This window comes from Triturus cristatus, chromosome 2_1 (assembly GCF_964204655.1).
Source record: "Triturus cristatus chromosome 2_1, aTriCri1.1, whole genome shotgun sequence".
NCBI classification, from domain to species: Eukaryota; Metazoa; Chordata; class Amphibia; order Caudata; family Salamandridae; genus Triturus; species Triturus cristatus.
Window position 1 is genome coordinate 1,186,349,144 of NC_140581.1, and position 14,257 is coordinate 1,186,363,400.

Genomic DNA, 14,257 nt, shown 5'->3' on the forward strand with positions numbered 1-14,257 from the left:
CAGTGCCAAAGGCGGAGGCCAGGATGGCACTACACACCTTTGCAAGGTCCTCCAGGGAGTCCCCTGCACCCGAAGGGACCTCAGGCCCCAAGGAGGGGGGGGGGTCAGAGGGATGGGTCGCAGCGCCACCGGGGGAGGGTGGAGACAGGGGGGGAGACTCAACCACCCTGACCGGGGACCTCCTTGACCGCTTGCGTGGTGGTGTAACTGTGGGGCTCAGGGACAGAGCGGCCATGAAGGTGTCCTTGGGGGAGATGTGGCCAGGAGAGCTGAGGGGAGGGGATTTGGAGGGAGTGGACTGGGTGGAATGCGGACTCCCACTATGGCTGCGTGTCACACGTTTGCCCCCCGACCCAGTGGGTGTGCCTACCTCACCCTGTGTGTGCGTGTCAGGAGGAGTGCGGTGGACCTTCCCTGCTGGTGTGGTGCCCGTGTCCGTTGATGTGGGTGCATGCCGACGTCTGGGTGTACGTGTGACAGGCATGGGAGCGGGAAGTGTGGATGGGGCAGGGGTAGGTGGGGGGAGGTCGCGCTGCAGGAGACCCACTGCTGCAGTCAGTGTGGAGTCGATGGACCTCAGCAAGTTGCGTTGGTCAGCCTGCGATGAATGAATGCCCTCCAAGAAAGCCTCGATGTTGGTGAGGGTTTTGCCGTGGGCATGGAGGACATTAAGGATCGCAGCCTGACCAACCTGCAGTTGCCGCTGGATGTCCACAGACTCTGCATTGGCGGCAGCAGTGGAGACAGGGGCAGGGGGTGCGGTGCCTGGCAGGAAGGAGACATGCTGTGACCGGGCACGCTGGGAAGGGACACGAGCAAGTGGGAGGCGGCTGGTGGAAACTGAGGGGGCGGTGCGAGGTGTTGTTCCGCTGTCAGCTGCTGGTGCAGCCTCCGCCCACTCGGAGACATCGTCCCCGGACCTGTCAGCTTCGTAGTCTGATGTGCCAGTCGACAGGTCCTCGGCCACACTCTCCTCCGCCTCTGTACCACTCGATGTGCCAGACCCGATGTCACGGCTGGCACTGGTGCTCGGTCCCTCCGCCTGGTCTGTGTCCATGTCTCCCTCTGTGTCCCCCGACGATGCTGTGGGCAGGGTGGAGAGACAGAAATAATCAGACATCTGTACACATCTGTCACATGAGTCCAATCCACATAGGTAACATTGCATGGCCTGAAAAGGAAGATCCCTAACATCTACTGAACAGGGTACCGATGTAGGGCATGAAACACACAGTTGGTTGAGCCACCATGCCACTGAAATACCATGGAGAGCATGAGACAATAGCTAAACACAGGAAAAGGAGTCTGACATAGCACCCAGGCCCTGGGGACAATCCAGCACTGCATCTGCACCACACAGCGTTGGCGAAAATACCGATGACCAGGGACCATATCCATGAACTTGAGACACATGCTGCATAGGTAATGCTGAAAACATGCACAACATGACTCGGTCACTGCACATTGCGTGTGTGTCCAGACACATCACACACTGCCCAGACCCAGCAAGTGGTAATCAGGATTTAACACATAGGCATTGCCCGCCCCAACAAGACCCTACACGAGGCAAATTGTTGAGACACAGGTGGCACCAACATCTCATAGTCTGGGTGATACACACAGGGGCAGGCAAAAAGCGAGATTGAACGCCAAACAGCCAAGGTGCGCCTGTACAAATAATGTGGTACCAGTGCCCATCCTCAGATGAGTATAGCAAGACACACAGGCACTGGCAACTGTGAGTATGAAGAAGGACAATCAGGTCAGGCTGCACAGTGGACACCTGTACAAAATAGCACGTCTATATACATGGTGACAGGGGACAATGGCAGAGAGCACAACTTACGCTGTAGACACTGACAGTGGCCACGTTTATGATGACACATACACCACTGAGGAAAAGGTGCCCCAGGGGACAGTAGTGGGCACGCAACTACATGCTACTGAATGGTAATGACTGCAACACACGTCACCATCCCTGCACTATGTGTATCGCACACTCATGCACATCATGTCACAGGCCACTACATGGGACATGCGCGCTGTAAGGCATGGCACATGAGAGACCAACTCCCATGTCTGGAGTCAGCATCAGTGCCAACTGATATGGAACCCACATGCAGTGAACTTGACAGTGCACAGGCAATGTCCCACAACCTGTTACACACCACCCCCACACATGATGCTACAGACATTGTTCCCGTGGACAAAGCGCCAGCCTACATTACCCTGTGGAGGAGTGACTACACACAGACCAGGGAACACATTGCAAGGAGGGGAAGGGTGGCAGGGGCACAGCGCTATACTGGGGCAAACAGGATCTGCACAGCACCTTTAAACCCTGCCAGTGAATTCATGCTACTGTGCCCTTACAAATGCCGGTGACACACAACAAACACACATGTACCTACCCCCTTCCGGCTGCTGCATCGCCTGTAAGCGCCTCTCCAGGTCTGGAAAGACCACCGGCAGCACACGCCTGTGGAGGTGGCTCAGACGGCGGCGGCCGCGGTTCTTGTGGCTCTCAGGTGAGTCCCCCAGCAGGAGCCGTGCAATCCTCTGCGTCCAGCACCGGATATCCTGCCAGCGTTTCCTCACCTGGGGAAGGCTCCGCCTCCGACCATCCACACGCCTCACGGCACTGACGGCGGTCAGCCAGATCTGCTCCTTGGCAGTGGCGCCTACCTGTGAGGTAGAACAAGTGACACCACATCAATACACCAGCCACATGTCACAGAGAGACATATGGGTACAAATTAGCTGGTTACAACAAGGCATGTCATGCAGCCAACGCATTGCACCTTTGTCATAGGGACATCATCCCCTGTTGAGGGGGAAAAGCACTACGTGCCACAGTGGGTACACAGGTGGAATGATGGCAATGTCACAATCAATGATCAAGGCTCACACTGTGCATCACACCCACCCCTCCTGTCTCAGGGCACTGCTGTTAGTGACAGGCACACACCCCTCCTGTCTCAGGGCACTGCTGGGAGCACACTGTACCCACCCCTCCTGTCTCAGGGCACTGCTGGGAGCACTCTGTACCCACCCCTCCTGTCTCAGGGCACTGCTGGGAGCACTCTGTACCCACCCCTCCTGTCTCAGGGCACTGCTGTTAGTGATAGGCACACACCCCTCCTGTCTCAGGGCACTGCTGGGAGCACACTGTACCCACCCCTCCTGTCTCAGGGCACTGCTGGGAGCACTCTGTACCCACCCCTCCTGTCTCAGGGCACTGCTGGGAGCACTCTGTACCCACCCCTCCTGTCTCAGGGCACTGCTGTTAGGGATAGGCACACACCCCTCCTGTCTCAGGGCACTGCTGGGAGCACACTGTACCCACCCCTCCTGTCTCAGGGCACTGCTGGGAGCACTCTGGACCCACCCCTCCTGTCTCAGGGCACTGCTGTGAGTGATAGGCCCCCACCCCTCCTGTCTCAGGGCACTGCTGGGAGACATCAGGCACCCCCCCCTGGGACCCCCCCGACAGTACATGGCATGTGTGTTACACCTGGACGCAATGGCAGAAGTCACAGTCACAACATAGGGACAGTCTGTGGCAGTGGCCTATGCACTCACCTGATACCCTGGTCGCCCATACAGCATGGGGTACTGTGGGAGGATCACATCCAGCAGAGCCATGTTCTCCTCCAGGGTGAATGGCTGTGTCCTCTCCACAGCCCTTGACATGGTTCCAGGGAATCAGTAGCAGCAGCTGGGTCGACGAATGCAAAGATGTGCAGGCAAGTGCTCCCTCATGGGACCTGGCTGCCTTATATGTGCCCTTCTGCCCAGTCTCATGCACAGGAGTACAGAGAGATTGGTCACTCACATTTGCATCCTATGTTTCCACCAATCCCTACAAACCTAGCAGTCTGTGTGTTCTCTATCGGTTTCATTCTCCTGCATGATGTCAGCCCCACAAACACATTGCAACAAAGTAGACAAATTCCAACTGACTTCTGCTGTGCACCTTCCAGAACAATTTCTAATTTTGAACTTGGTCTCCATGACAACCAGCATGCATGTAGGCCTTAATACTTGTCCCCTATGTAATTTGGAGCATCACACACAGGTACGGTGCGTGTGGGGGCCCTAGGGCACCCCAAATGCATGGCAACGGCCCGTACATGCATGCCTACCCTCTCCATCACTATGGGTCTGCACGCGTATGCGTACTCGTAGTGATAGTGAGCGTAGATGCGAGTGTACGGTCCGTACCACAACGGGTACGCATACGCGTGCAGACCCATAGTGATAGTGAGCGTAGATGCGAGTGTACGGTCCGTACCACAACGGGTACGCATACGCGTGCAGGCCCATAGTGATAGTGAGCGTAGATGCGAGTGTACGGTCCGTACCACTACGGGTACGCATACGCGTGCAGGCCCATAGTGATAGTGAGCGTAGATGCGAGTGTACGGTCCGTACCACTACGGGTACGCATACGCGTGCAGACCCATAGTGATAGTGAGCGTAGATGCGAGTGTACGGTCCGTACCACTACGGGTACGCATACGCGTGCAGACCCATAGTGATAGGGCCGTACACTCGCATCTACGCTCTCCATCACTATGGGTCTGCACGCGTATGCGTACCCGTAGTGACACGGACCGTACACTCGCATCTACGCTCGCCATCACGATGGGTACACATACGGCAGCACTCCCACAGTGATTTGGGAACATGCACAGGCCCTCTCAGCAGCAGTACGGCGGATTTTACACATCACTGTGGTGATAGGCGACACACATGTAGGAATAGGGCGGACATACTTGTCCATGGATGGACATACTTGTCCAGGAATGGACATCAAGGCATCGTCTGTGCATTACCACATGTGTGGGGCACAGGTGTCACAGGCTGTGATGTGGAACATGCCTCCTGAGTGGAGAAGGCACCAGATGTATGATGAGATGTGTACATGTGTACTGTGTGAGGGTGCAATGTGTGCCAGGCATGCCCTTGACTCCTTTGACATGTGTGCATGTGGGACTGCGCACTTGGGGTGAGCGTCACTGGCATGGCACCGACACCAACACACGGAAGTGTCCCATGATGCCAGGTACAGGGTTCATGACACATGACTTATCACTACCCACAGTGCACAATGTGACTATGCCATATATGTGTCCGGGATTTACATCAGGTTGATGTTGTAGCACCCTCAAAAGCTGCAGCCGTTGCAGCAACCGACATGTGGCTGTGTGTAGATTGTCATTGCACACTGTTCCCAACACCATGCCACATGTGTTATCGGATGTGAGGTGCACATGTATGCAAGGGACACGGAGTAGCGTGACAAGGCCATGTCAGCAAACTCACAAGGAATGTGTGGTGAGTCATGACATGTGCACCTTCATGGCAAGGTGTGTGGGCTGGACTAGTGTAATGTCATGTGACCTGTGGCTCAAGTGTTCCGCTGCCAGTCTCTGCAATCGGCATCACACTTCTGCTGATGTGTGGGTGTATGTCACTCCTGTCTTGCGTCGGGCAGTGCACTTGCACTGGGACACAGCTATTTCCATGGCGTGGCATGGGGAGGTTCTCAATCACCGTGTGTAGCTGGGTCTTGGAAGGAGTGTCACCTTGCATCCATACGTGTCCTGGGCATGTAGCACATGCCTGACTCCCTATGTGGCATGTGTGTATTGCCAGATTTACATGTGCTCAGTAGACATGAGTTGTTCTCGTAGTGCACTCACTCTTCCTTGTCACTCTTCCTTGTCACTTCCAAATTACTGCAGAGCGCCTCCTGTTGCCCGAAGAATTCCAGACTTGGCCACCATGCAGGAGAATGACAGGATCCGGCTCTACCGCTTCACCCAACCGTTGATTCTGGAGCTGACGGCGAGACTGGCACCACACCTGCAACCGCAGCACAGGTATCCTACGGCACTGACACCCCAGCTGAAGGTAATGGCTGCCCTACATTTCCTTGCCACGGGTACCTTCCAAAATACCATAGCTCATGTTGGTGGCATGTCCCAGAGCATGTTCAGCGGTGTGCTGCATGATTTCTTGGAGGCCATGTTGATTCACCTGGATGACTTCATCAAGTTCCCAACCCCAACCCCTGAACAGATGACTGAGGTCAAGCGTGGTTTCTATGCCCTGGGAGGGATGCCCCATGTCATTGGGTCCATAGATGGGACACATGTAGGTTTGGTACCACCACACGCACGGGAGGTGGCGTACCGCAATCGGAAGCACTACCACTCCATCAATGCCCTTGTGGTGTGTCTGTCCAACATGGTGATTTCACATGTCTGTGCTCGTTTCCCAGGATCAGCACACGATGCCTACATCATGAGGCGTAGCGGGATGCCTGATATGATGATGCAGCTGCGCAACGAACGAGCATGTGTTGTTGGTGGGTACAGTCTGTCTGTCCTGTATTCTGTTTGGCCGAGCAGCACTACCGCTTCGCCAGTTCTAACGATGTCCATGTGCTTCCCATGTAGGGGACGCTGGCTATCCCAACATGCCTTGGCTGCTGACACCTCTCCGCAACCCCATCACGCCGGCCAGCTCCGCTACAACACCGCCCATGGCCGGACAAGGCGAGTGATAGAGAGGACGTTTGGCATGCTGAAGAGCCGATTCCGGTGCCTCCACAAGACCGGCGGCGCACTCCCATATGCCCCGGCAAAGGTTTGCAAGATCTTCATGGTCTGCTGCATGCTGCACAACATGGCAGTTGAAAGAGCTGTGCCACTCATCCTGAATCAACATGACGTGGAGCCGCAAGAGGACATCCGGACTCGGCTCATACGCGACTTCTTTGCTTAGTGGTGAGTACCAGTGTCTGAGTGTGCACGCCTTGGTCCCCGTGTGGCATGTGTTGTGATGTGTGTGTCCACCTGCATGTATGGCACGTGAGTCAGAGGTGTGTGTGGGTGTGTCACTGGAGTGATGGTGGCAGTGATGGTAGTATTTCCCCAGTCATAATTGTGACCTAGCATGTTGTCATCCATACATGTGTCGAGTCAATGCACATGCAAGTGGCTGTGCTTTTTGTGGCTGACTTCTTGTGTGTCTCTCTTCCCCAGGTACCTGCGCATGCCATCTGCTGGTTGCATTGTTGTGGCACTGCTATTCCTCATGGACATGGCATCGTGGGCTGACTCAGCGTTACAGGCACGGACACGTTTGGAAGTCTCCATGGGGTAAGGGATGCATCTGGGGTGTATTGGGTGTGGCAGTTGTTCACGATGTGTGCACACTGCCCAGGTCGGGGTTTGGTTCCTCTGCAGTCATGTTGCATCCCCATGGGACACGACATGCAGCTGGGTACACCAGAATAGATGGGCTGCCTGGTTGTCAGTCATCAGTGATGGGATGGTGGATTGTGATGATGGCATCAATGTGTGTGACACTGCCCTCGGACACATACGGTTGACATTGGCTTGACATGGCGTGGGACTTCCACATCAGCGGATCTATGGTGTATGGCAGGCTCTCCGTGTGCAGCTGTGGGTATTTAGCTGTTAGCCGACGCTTGTGTGCCAGTACCATGGCTATCACGCATTTGTGCTGCAGAAGGGGGGTGCCAGTGTTTGAGCCACATGTTACTCCACATGATGTGTTCATGTGTACTTCAAGTTGCCTCTGCAATCCCAAAAACATGACTATTAAAGGTGTCCCTATGCCTCCAAGGTGCCTCTGCTCAGTCAATGCTGGTGTGTTGGCACGGTGCATCCTGCATGTCTGGCATGGTATTCCCAGATTGTGGCTATGTGTCAATGTGTCGAGTGGCAAGATGCAAGCTGTGTGTGTGTGCTGAGACTGTGTATTGGGCATGATGTCCATGACTGTGTGGGTAGTGTGACATGTGCCATCCCCATGCATCCAACGTTGTCCAGGCCCCCATTCTCTGCATCCACCGGACTCAAGCTTGCAGGACATGGTTCTGCCACCTGTCTACACGTACCTGGGTGCCCCCCAGGACACGGGCCAGGTTCCCTGACCTCTGCGCATGACTGTTGCTGTACTCAATGTGTCTGTCAGCACGGTTGTTCGGCCACCCCCTCAGCTGGTTCTGCACATCACGGGTGTGTATGGTGCTCCATGTCTGTCTTGCCTAATAAACTGTGACCCATGTGTCCTGTGCCAGACTCAGGCCCCAGGGTGTGGATGGTTGAAGTGAACAGATGACTCAGGCATGTTTAGACTGTACAAGACACATGTTAGGTAATAATGCTACCAGCAGGCATCTACTCTTAATAGTGTGATTTATTAGGGGGGGGGGGGGGACAAAGTGGGGGGCTTTCCGGGATTAGGGAATCCAAAGTTCAGTAGGGGAGTTGGTGTCCTTGCCATTGGAAATCCTCAGAGTCCATGCCACAGTCTTTGTCAACATTGGTCAGCCAGTGACCAGCAGGGCCATGTGGCAGAGAATGTCTCTTGATGCTGTGATGCTGTTGCTCCAGTGGGCCAGGTGCCAGGCCAGGTGTCCTGGGAGATGGTGATGTAGCAGCCACCCTCACGGTCCTTTCCGTGGACGACCCGGCTTCCTGCGGGGAACCTCAGCAGCAGGCCGTGACGACGTCTGGGATGCTCCGTCGGATGTTTCCTCCTCCTCCTCATGATCCCTCCCTGTGGGTGGTGATGTTCTCCGCCTTCTGGCACAGGGAGGGTCGGCCATGGTGTCGGCCATCCGACGGAGTTCAGCGTGAATCCCCTGGGACGCCGTCACTTGCTCAGCCTGTCTGTCCTCCATCCTCCGTTGGTGTAGCTGTAGACAGGCTATTAGCTCCGCATGTTGCTGGGCCTGCTGGACCTTGATCCCCTCGAGGACGGACACAACCTGGGCCATGCCCGTGGTGTCCTGCCGGTATGAGTCCAGGATGTTACGGACATGTGAAAATACCGGATCCCCAGCCAACTGGTCAGGCTCGCGCCTCCGCCGTCCTCCACTCCCACCACCCCTGCCCACTTGCGTCTGGCCTGCACTTGTGGGCACATCGGGTCTCCGGGACCCCTGAGGGGTGGCATTGGCGTTGTCGCCTGCCTCCTCCTGGGTGCCCGGGACACCGTGTCCCTCCTGGCGAGCCTGGCTGCATTGTGGTGTTGGGGCAGGGATCCTGGGTGTCTCCTGGGATGTGGCAGGAGTGGGGGTGGTGGTTGGCACGGTTGTACCTGACGCAGGTGCTGCAGGTGGTTGGACACCAGAGGGGCCAGGTCGGTCGGGGTCGTCCGCAGAGTGGTGTGAGTGGTCGCTGCCGGTGGGATCGGTCTCCTGCAGATCCGGGTCCTGTGAGCGTTCCCCCCCAGTGTTGGGGGGTGCAGCACGACGTTGACCTGTGTGTGAGAGAGAAAATGTTAATTTTGATCCATGCAACATCCATGTTTCATCCGTTACAAAGTTGGCACATTTCCTCTTGGAATTAGGATCTGTCTTGCATTCCACTCACAGTGCACTTGTGCATGTGTGTGTCCCTTGGGCACCAATTTGGCCCCTTTAACTATGTGTGGCACAGTCTTACTTGCTGCGTCAAGTGTGACTGCAGTCAGCAGTGGAGTGTGCATGTGTGCCGAGCTATGCATTTGCGCCTTCCTTGTAGCACTGTACATGTGCACATGGAGTGGATCCACACACTCATATGATGCAGGTGGCTGTCCTTGTGCTCGTGTACAGGTTGTGACATGGCCCTGCGTTTTGCCATGATGAAGAGGGGGGGTTCTGGCACTGGCCACCCTTGTCTACATGCACGCAGTCCACCTGCTGACGAGCAGACATTCCCACACACCACAGGACTGATTTGCTCTCCCTGTGTCTCCCTCCTTCTCTGTCCCCCTCTCCCTCCCTCTCTGTCCCCCTCTCCCTCCCTCTGTGTCCCCCTCTCCCTCCCTCTGTGTCCCCCTCTCCCTCCCTCTGTGTCCCCCTCTCCCTCCCTCTGTGTGTCAGCCTCCTCCCTCTGTCCATCTTCCTGTGTCTCCCTCCCTCTCTGTCCCCCTCTCCCTCCCTCTCTGTCCCCCTCTCCCTCCCTCTCTGTCCCCCTCTCCCTCCCTCTGTGTGTCAGCCTCCTCCCTCTGTCCATCTTCCTGTGTCTCCCTCCCTCTCTGTCCCCCTCTCCCTCCCTCTCTGTCCCCCTCTCCCTCCCTCTGTGTGTCAGCCTCCTCCCTCTGTCCATCTTCCTGTGTCTCCCTCCCTCTCAGTCCCCCTCTCCCTCCCTCTGTGTCCCCCTCTCCCTCCCTCCGTGTGTCACCCTCTGTCACCTTGGCCCAGCTTCCTGGGCACACACTGTTAGCAGATCTTTGAGTGGCCCTTGGCCTGTTGATGTGAGTTTGTTTCTTGTCTCCAGGCACCCATTTTGTCTGCTGTGTGTCTGTGCGCTGCTGCTGTGGTGGTGTGTGCTGCCACTCTTTCACACTGTTGGCTGTTCATTAGCTGCTGGCATGTGCAAAACAGTGCCTTCACCCCCATGTGTTGATGCAAGGCATCCGCCATTTGCTGGCAAGTCATTCCTGTGTTGGGACACAGTGTTTGTCTGGCTGTGACCTAGGCCATATGGGCAGAGGGCATTGTTGTCTGCTTTGGAGTCGCACTATGTGATTCTTGGTGTCCAGCCTCCCGCCATCCGGGTTACCGTGTCATGTGTTGTTGTCTTCTGTGGCCTGTGACTTGACATTGTCCAGCTGGGTGCATGGGGCATGGTGGCAGCAGTGGCATGTGCCTGCTCATGGAGTGTGGTTGAGTAATGCGATGGCTTGTGGTGGTTGCGTGCCTGTTATTAATTTTGGTTGTGGTTGCAGTTCCCCCCATGTGAGGTGCGTTGTTTGTGTACTCACCCGGGTCTCGGAGTCCTTCTACTCCTTCAACTGCCTCCACCGGCAGTATGGCCATCACCCTCTCCTCCCAGGGATGGTACTGTACGGGTCTGCGGGAGGGCCCTCCTCCGGTGGCGTTGGCCTGGTCGTGTTCCTCCTGTCTCTTGGCTCTGACCCTCCTCCGCAGATCGTACCACCTGTTCTGGCAATCCTGCTTGGTCCTCCTGGTGTCCGCAACAGCATTCACAGCATCGACGATGGTCTGCCACATGGCTGTTTTGGCTGCCTGGCTGGTGCTTCTGACCAATGTTCCAAAGATCTGTGGCTCGACTCGAGGATTTGATCAACAAGGACCTCCAACTCTCGGTGACTGAACTTTGGATTCTTGGTAGTGGGCATGGTGAGGGGTGTGGGTGGGGATGGTGTGGGTGTGGGGTGTGTGTGGATGTTGGGGGGGGTGTGGATGGTTGTGTGTGTGTGTGAATGTGATGAGAGGGTGTTTGTGAGGGTGGTCGTGTGAAGGTGTGCAAGTGTAAGATGTGGTGTCGCGTGTAGTCTGGTTCTGTGGTGTCTGGCAGCAGTGGGTCTGTTGCAAAGGCTCATGGTTTGTGTGTGTGGGCCCTTTTTATTGGTCCATGGGTGGGTGTGGCAGTGTTTGAATTTTGGGTGGGTGTGTTATAAGGAGTGGTGGTGTATTGGGCCTCTGTTTGTTTTTGACAGTTGCAGGTCAGTGATTGTGTTATTTTAGTGGTTGTTGGCCATGTTTAGTGGCTGTGTGCCTTTCGAATGGTGTATTGTTGAGTTGTTTTGTTTTGTCCTTGTTATGTACGTGCGTTTTGAGCGTGTGTACGGTGTGTACATGGCCCATTTGGTTGTACGATTTGGTCCTTGTGTGTGGCTTTGTACGACTCGTACATGCGGTTGTGATGTTGGGGCATGGGGTGCGCTCCGTACTTAGGAGGTTGTGTTGGGGGTGCGCCAGGAACGTACTGGGGTGGGGGTACGACTGGAACGTACTGGGGTGTACATAGACGGTGGTACGACACGTACAGGGGTGGGGGTACGACTGGAACATACTGGGGTGTACATAGACGGTGGTACGACACGTACAGGGGTGGGGGGGTGTACATTGACGGTGGTACGACACGTACTGGGGTGGGGGTACGACTGGAACGTACTGGGGTGTACATAGACGGTGGTACGACACGTACTGGGGTGGGGGTACGACTGGAACGTACTGGGGTGTACATAGACGGTGGTACGACACGTACAGGGGTGGGGGGGTGTACATTGACGGTGGTACGACACGTACAGGGGTGGGGGGGTGTACATTGACGGTGGTACGACACGTACTGGGGTGGGGGTACGACTGGAACGTACTGGGGTGTACATAGACGGTGGTACGACACGTACAGGGGTGGGGGGGTGTACATTGACAGTGGTACGACACGTACAGGGGTGGGGGGGTGTACATTGACGGTGGTACGACACGTACTGGGGTGGGGGTACGACTGGAACGTACTGGGGTGTACATAGACGGTGGTACGACACGTACAGGGGTGGGGGGGTGTACATTGACGGTGGTACGACACGTACAGGGGTGGGGGGGTGTACATTGACGGTGGTACGACACGTACTGGGGTGGGGGTACGACTGGAACGTACTGGGGTGTACATAGACGGTGGTACGACACGTACAGGGGTGGGGGGGTGTACATTGACGGTGGTACGACACGTACAGGGGTGGGGGGGTGTACATTGACGGTGGTACGACACGTACTGGGGTGGGGGTACGACTGGAACGTACTGGGGTGTACATAGACGGTGGTACGACACGTACAGGGGTGGGGGGGTGTACATTGACGGTGGTACGACACGTACAGGGGTGGGGGGGTGTACATTGACGGTGGTACGACACGTACTGGGGTGGGGGTACGACTGGAACGTACTGGGGTGTACATAGACGGTGGTACGACACGTACAGCGGTGGGGGGGTGTACATTGACGGTGGTACGACACGTACAGGGGTGGGGGGGTGTACATTGACGGTGGTACGACACGTACTGGGGTGGGGGTACGACTGGAACGTACTGGGGTGTACATAGACGGTGGTACGACACGTACAGGGGTGGGGGGGTGTACATTGACGGTGGTACGACACGTACTGGGGTGGGGGTACGACTGGAACGTACTGGGGTGTACATAGACGGGTGGGGGTATACATATACGGGGGGTACGTGTTGGACGTACGGGGGCTGGGGGGAGTGTTGGGCGCGTATGCGGGCACATGTCTCCATGGTTGCTATTGGTGTTCGGTGCGGACGGTGTTTTTTCCATACGGTTGTAGGCTCGGACGCACGGGATGGATCGTGATTCCTCGGTCGGACTTGGATTTTTACGTTTGTAAGGTAAATCGTCCGAGGACGTGTCGGACACATTTTCCGACCCGAGGACGTGTGGGGAATGATTCCCGGTGCGGTTCGTATGGACTTTTTACCATGCGAATCGTGATTGCCAGTTCGTACGGCACTTGTACGATTCGTACGGTAAAAAGACCCGATACGAGTCGCACGGGGGAATTTTTTACCGGATCGTGATCGGCACCTATATTTTTTTTGTTGAAACGTATTTTATTGTTTTACAAATCAACAACTCAACAAACATTCCCCCGCCTTCACCTGTCCCTGAAGTACCACACATTTATCATCAAGACCAATTATTCAGGAGAAGGAACAACCTTCCCACCCAGTTCTCTACCCACCCCGCCGCCCCCACCACATGTCAATGTACCCCCGTCCCCTACCCCTCTTACTATGTGCCCCTCCTCCCTAATAAATAAAATGCAGTAGCCCAACCTCTCCCTAAGCAAACAGAGCCTTCCCTCAAGCCCAGTGGTATAGACTATAGGTGTTAATTTATACAGGTTTTTTAAAACTTAAAAAAGAGAACATGGATTTGTTTAGGGGTTTAGGATGTTTTGGGGTTTGAGTAGGATTTAATTAATATTTTATAAAGTATTTTGATAGTATACTTACTTTTTAGTGAGTCTTTTCTGGCAATCTTCAATATTTTCTTTAGCTGTTTGGAGTAATATCTGTAGTGGAAACATAAAGAGATGGAATATATAAGTTAGTTATTTATTTGAGTAAAGATAAATTAGTGTTTTAGTTTAATTTGGCAGTTTAGTTAGAAAAGAATATTTACTTACGTTTTTAGAATAGTAGTAGGATGTAGGTTTCTTCTGTTTAGCAGAGTTTCTTCTTCGTTCAATGCTTTGGTTTAAGGCACAGTAGAAGACTTGTTTTAATTGGTTTATATAGTGGTTTTAAATTGTTTCTTGAATGTTATTGGTTGTTTTCTGTATGTGGCCTTTCTATTGGATGGTTTGAATTTTTTTTAGTTAATTGTTTTCCTTTTATGGAAAATGCTAAGTAAGAGTATATTTAGTTTTAAAGGAGGCGTGTTTTAAATAATTATATATA